Raw genomic sequence first — 6562 nt, 5'->3', positions numbered from 1 at the left:
TATTGTCATTACTTACCACAGTGACACCTCCTTTCTTGGGTACACATTACACAAGACTCACCCATGAGCTATCTAAAATTGGGTAAATGATGCCAGCGTCAAGCCAATTAATAATCTCTTTCTTGACAACTTCTTTCATGATCAGATTCATTCTTCAATGTTGTTCAATGGAATTTCTAGGGTAATCCTCCAACAAAATCTTACGCATGTAGAATACAGGGCTAATTCCCTTTATATCAACTAGGGTCCATCCCAATGCCCTCTTAGATCGTCGAAGAACTTCTAACAACCTTGCCTCTTACTCGAGTGTTAGCTTCACAAAAATTACTACGGTAAAGTACTATTGTCACCCAAATATGCATACTTCAAATCTTGCATCAATGGTTTTAAATCCAATGTAAGAGGTTCCTCTATAAAGGGTTTAGGCAGGTATAAGGGTTGATTTGATAAATCCAATGGTTCAAAATTCATCCTTGGTCTATCCACCATCTGCTTGGCTACCATAAATTCACTGAATTCCTCAAGACTTACTATATCACTCTGCTCAAGCGAGTCTTAGTCACTGTCAAAATTGATGTGGCAATATCTAGTGAATTCCTCCACTACTATTTCTATTACCTCAATGATATGGCATCCATCATTAACATGAACATATTTCAAAGCATTAAATACGTTAAATGTAACCTGCTTATCATTTACCCTCATGATTAATTTATCTTTCTATACATCAATTAAAGTCCTGCCTGTAGCAAGAAATGGTCTTCCAAGAATAATCGGTCTTTCTATACATCAATTAAACAGATGTTGGATTTTATGGGCATTCATCAAACACATGGTCTTCACCATAATAAGCACACGATAGTTTGACTAATTTTAATTCCTGGACTGCAGTAGGTCTTTTCATTATTTTAATCATATTAGCTAAAGAAGATACTTAGGCTATCAATAAAGTGATTGTATCTAGCTCTAGAGTACCAGCAGCCCTCTTACCCGTCCCAACTCTTGTGGTAGGATATTGATAATCATTGTTGGAAATCTTTTCCAAAGTCTCATATGCTTCATTATAAGTTTTATCCTACAAAGTATCATTGGCAGAAGCATCAACTACCATCCTCATATGCCCATTCAACAAATTATAGAATATCTCCATCTGAGTCCAGTGTTAGAATCCATGCATCGAACATTTTCGAATTAAATCTTTGAACCATTCCTAAGCTTAATATAGTGTTTCATCCTCCAATTTTTGAAAAGATGTGATGTCATTTCTAAGCTTGGATTTCATATTTGAGGGGTTATACGGTACTGAAAACCACTAGCAAAGATCATTTCATGATGCCACTGTTCCAGACAGCAGAGCATTTAGCTATGCCTTCGCACGATCTTTTAAATAATATTGAAACACTTTAAGCCGCAAAGCATCTTCAAGAACACCCTACTGCCTAAATGAGTCACAAACCTCTAGAAAAAGTCATAAATGCAATTTTGGATCTTCAGTGGGTAGTCCACCAAATTGTCCTACTATTTGTAACATCTAAAAGATTACTGATTTTAGCTCAAACTAATGTGCTTGTATTTGTGGTCTGACTATCCCTGGATTCAAGTCATCCAAAATTGGCACAACATGCTCTTAGATTGGTCTATCTCGATCATCTATCACCCTACAAACATAAAGATTAGTGCCTTGACCATTCAAATTATCATTCATACAAGGTACCACCCTACGAATAGAATAATTAGCATCTTGACCATTTGGATTATCATTGAGACCAGGATCATTCTCTTTCCAGGTATTTTTTGTAGTTCTTTTCACATTCTTTTGAAAGTTCTTTCGATCTCTAGGTCAAAAGGATATTCTTTGTTAGCAAGAATGTGATGCGATCCGCCTCGATAATGTGAGTTGAGTCATCTTAGTTGCCCGATCGTAGACGAGAAAGTATCGTTCCAAACTTGTATTAGGTTTGTAATCGGCTAAATAATAGGATAGTGGGTGTAAATAATGTTCAAAGTAGGTTAAGTATGGTTTGAATAGGTTGGGCTAACGAAGAATTAAAGATAGGTAATATGATAAGTAGGTGGAATGGAAATCGAACTCAAGCGTCAAGAACGAACCAACACTATTGAGAGTGTGACTCAGGACTTATATAGCTTAAGGTGGTTTGGTGAATGAAAGAAGGGGACCTTGACCCATTACCTAACAAGGTAGAACCAAAGGTATAAGGGATAGGGTGAACGCTACACCAAGATGGTGATAAGTTCAAGAAGAGAATCAGATTGATGCCACTAATGAGCAGATAAGTCAAGTGAGACTCGGACGAAATTTGGAGAGGAATAAACCTCACAAAGAACTCAAAGTTCATTCAAATGGATAAAAGTTTTGACAAAAGTTCCTACAAATTGAAAATAGCTAAGTATTTATAGCTATGACAGAGGCTACCCGAATAGACAAATTACATAGCTTAATGACTAAGTATTTGGCTTTAAATAAGATGAAATAATCTTGAATAAATCCATAAGCCTTCCTTTTCCATGTTCAGCCTTTGGGGATGCCACAAGTCAGCTTAATGAGGAAGGAATTCAGCTGAATGAATTTGGAAGCATTGAGAGCTAATTGGGCATGTCTAGGTTCGGCCATGAGCTTAAATGAGTTCAATTAATTTTCCTTTTTTAGTCGAATGTTGAAGGCATTAATTAGGCAACTTGAATAGTCATTAGAAGTGTGAACACCATGTTGAAGAGCCATTTGAATGTGAATGCTTATAACCGAATGGACTTCATTTGTGAATGGGGAATTCAGTAAGTGTGAACACCTTTAAGGCTGCCTTGGAAAGATCTTCAACCAACTTGAGAAATTGATGGGTAGCTACTCCTTGGCCAAATAGGTGCTTGGAGAAGCCAAACAATTAGCCACCATGCATTGCAGCCGGCCATGTATGAATCTCTCCATTCGTTGTAACCAGTCGTTCATGCACGTAGCATTAATCATCCTTCATGAATTTGGCTGCACCAAAATAAAATGAACACATTAACGGAGTTAAGGCAAGCTTAAATTCAGCTGGAAAAAAATAAATTCGTACCTTAGACACATTAATAAAATATAACGAAGCTAAGACAAATTAAATATTGACTTATTACGTCACATTAATTCGGCTAGCTCAAATTTTACTAAAAAACATGTAATAAGCTGTAATGAGCTAATAAACTAATCAATGAGCTAAAACAACATAAAGTAATTAAAGTAATCACTTAGTTTATTTTAGAAATAAAGTATGAGCTGGAAATAAATTAAAATGAGCTCAAACGAGCTGAAACAAGCTAAACGGAGTTTGGGAAAACTGAAGAGGAGCTAAGGTCGACTTGCAAGAGGTTGCAAGGAGTCCTCGTTGAACTGCTGGCTTCTTCAATGTTTTCGGACAATGATTCAGCCTATATTTGGGTGACTAAGGCCGAAATGGCTTCTTTAAAGAGTTTAGCTTGAGCTCGCTTTATAGGACCTTTGGCCAGCACCATCAGATCCTTGCTTGAGCTAGGTGAGCTTCGAGGCATGCTCGCATCAGAATGCCTCTTCTCATGCAGTAATGGAAAACCTTTGGAAATTAAATATAACTAAGTTAAATAAAACTAATGGAATTAAGTAAAATAACTGAACCAAATTACACCAAATTGTTCATCCTTGGCAACGACACCAAAAACTTGTCGCGTGTGATTATGATATGCAAGTTGTTCAAGTATACACGTCGAATCAAGTAATAAAGTGATAACTAAGTTAAGTACGCAGTGATAAATTAAAATAATAAGCATGAGTGCAAAATGTATACTGACTAATATTGGAAAATCCTAAGGCAAAGAAAGAATAAAAATGTAATGCCAATTACGAGAATGATTACAAGAATACAAAGTGAGCGAATAAATAAATAATTAAGAATGTTATGGCAAAGATGCTGCGGCGACAGATTGAAGGTCTACGATGTTGATTTGGATTGCTAGGATTACTAAGAATCTACCCTTACTTTTTCATAATTAATTAATAATAATTTATTAACCCAAATTAAATTGGATATAAGTTAAAATTAATTATATTATGAATTCATACATATAATTTTGGACCGTCTTAGGCTGAAATTTAGTTCACCTCGATACTTCAAATTGCTTCTCGGTTTTTGCTTCTAGCAGTGTCTGCCGAGCTATTTTTCGCCCTTTGTGCAAATCTGTCGGAAATAACCGAAATTCATCAAAATTAATTATAAAATCAACTAAAATTCAACATGTTCATATTTTAAGTGCACTTTAATTATTTTGTAAAAATTAATTATTTTTTCGACAAGAATTTTATCGAAACTGTTTGATTTTAAGTTAAAAAGGGTACGTAAAAATGTGTAAATTTTCGTGTTTCCATGGCCTCACATGCTCGTGTGCCAGGCCGTGTAACTACCTGACTTGCGACCCTTTTGTAAGCTATAGGAGACACACGACCGTGTTGCCTGGCCATGTGTCACACATGACTTAGACACACGCCCGTGTCTCTAGCCGTGTGGATGAAAAATAGGCCATTTCCAAGCCATTTTTTCTCACCCATTCATGCACAAACCTAAAATCAATTTTCTACATACAAACAAGCTTTCAAGTTGCACTTAGAACATGTATATCAAAGCTAAATCAATATGGCATATATTCATACAAGCAATATCCTCAAAGGGCACCTCAATCACAACAACTAACATGTACTTTATAGATGCATAATTTAGGCACAAAACAACTAACTTGTAAACCATTTCATATCAACATTTACTTCTATGTTCACATATTATAGCCACACTCATTATACCAATTTGGCCATTCAATGTTCATTAACAAGCATTAGCATAAATAGCCATAAATGTCAACTACATCTAATATACCAAAATAACCACATTCAAACAAATGTAAGAACACACATAGCATATATTTTAACTACCATTCCATCTTCCATCCTTCAAGCCATAAATATACATGCCAACGTAACAACTTAATTCATCAACATCAAAACCATTCACAAGTATTTACCTTCATAACATTATATCAAGTCAAAATATTTATATACACGAACTTAGAAAACAAAGTATCTAAACACCTAACTTAGTAGTTCATCATTATACCAGAAACAACTAACACATACATATACATATATTGCCACATATACCTGTCACAACCCTAAAGAGTTCAAAAGCTACCAACAACAGTGGATAGTGTGAGCCGAAGATTCGATCCGTTCCAAGTCAGCAAAAGTAATCTACAAAATGACACACAAACACTTATAAGCTTATAAGCTTAGTAAGAACAAGAAATTTAAATAACTTATCAGTAATTGAATAAAACTCTTATTTTACTTGATTGATGTTACTGAACCGTTAACAAAGCACGTAAGTGCAATCAAAGGTACCGAAGTACAACAGGGGCACGTATGTGCAACCAGGGGTACCAAAATACAACAGGGGCACGTATGTGCGATCAAGGGTTCCAAAGTACAACAGGGTCACCTATGTGCAATCAGGGGTACCGAAGTAAACCAGGGGCACGTATGTGCGATCAAGTATAATTGCATAACAATTAACTACTTAATTATAAAATACGAATACATATGGAAATTCAATTATACCATTTAATACTATGAACTTACTTCGACAACTAGCGCGTAGGAGTAGAATCGACTAATCCGCAACTTTCGTCTTCCCTCGATTTAAATTTGGCTGAGGTTTATCTTGATCTACTAAATAAATTCAACCAATTTAATGACTATTCTATTGAATTCAACCCAAATTCACATTTTTGTAAAAATACACTTTTCCCCCTAATATTTTGATTTCTTTACAATTTAGTTCTTAGGCTCGTAAAAATGAAATTCATGCACTTTCACCCCTATCCAAGCCTAGCCAAATTTCATACAAGCTCCTACCAGCCCACACATTTCATTATTTCAAAAATTACACCATGACCATTTCACATTTTACAATTAAATCTCTAATTGACAAATTCATCAAAAATCACTTAACAAAAGTTATTTATCTAACAACAATGTTTCATTTTCTATCATCAAACTTCACAAACAACATAAATTCATTCTTGGAAACACTTAAATATTTTAACAGTTTTGCAAATTAGTCCTTAGGCTAGCTAGATTAAGCTACAACGACTCCAAAAATGTATAAATCATTAAAAACGGGATGAAAAATGCTTACATGCAATAGGGAGATATGACTGAATGCTTTCAAGCCCTAATGTTCTTTCTTTTTCTTCAATTTTCGCTACTAATGCTCAAGGTTGAAGATGATAAACCTTTTGTTTTATTTTAATTTACTTTAACTTCTAAATTACCAATTTAACCTTTTACTAACCTTTAAAAGAAACATAAATAATGGCCATAATAGTCCACTCAAATTATCAATGGAATAATTACTACATTAACCCTCCAAATATTTAATTTCATCGGTAATGAATCCCTTTAACTTATAGAACTCAAATTTTACACCTTTTGCAATTTACTCATTTTTATCGAATTAATGCAAATGGTAAAATTTCTTAACGAAAT

General features: G+C 34.6%; 1 non-coding gene across 1 annotated transcript; it reads left to right on the top strand.

Moving 5' to 3' along the window:
• The first annotated feature begins 1166 nt into the window (after positions 1 to 1166).
• Positions 1167 to 1273, top strand: LOC128040191 (small nucleolar RNA R71). Its single transcript, XR_008194849.1, has one exon. It is a non-coding gene; the product is annotated as a small nucleolar RNA R71 (small nucleolar RNA).
• Positions 1274 to 6562: the final 5289 nt, after the last annotated feature.

The sequence above is a fragment of the Gossypium raimondii genome, chromosome 3 (genome assembly GCF_025698545.1).
Source record: "Gossypium raimondii isolate GPD5lz chromosome 3, ASM2569854v1, whole genome shotgun sequence".
Lineage (NCBI taxonomy): Eukaryota > Viridiplantae > Streptophyta > Magnoliopsida > Malvales > Malvaceae > Gossypium > Gossypium raimondii.
This window is presented reverse-complemented; position numbering and strand designations above follow the sequence as displayed.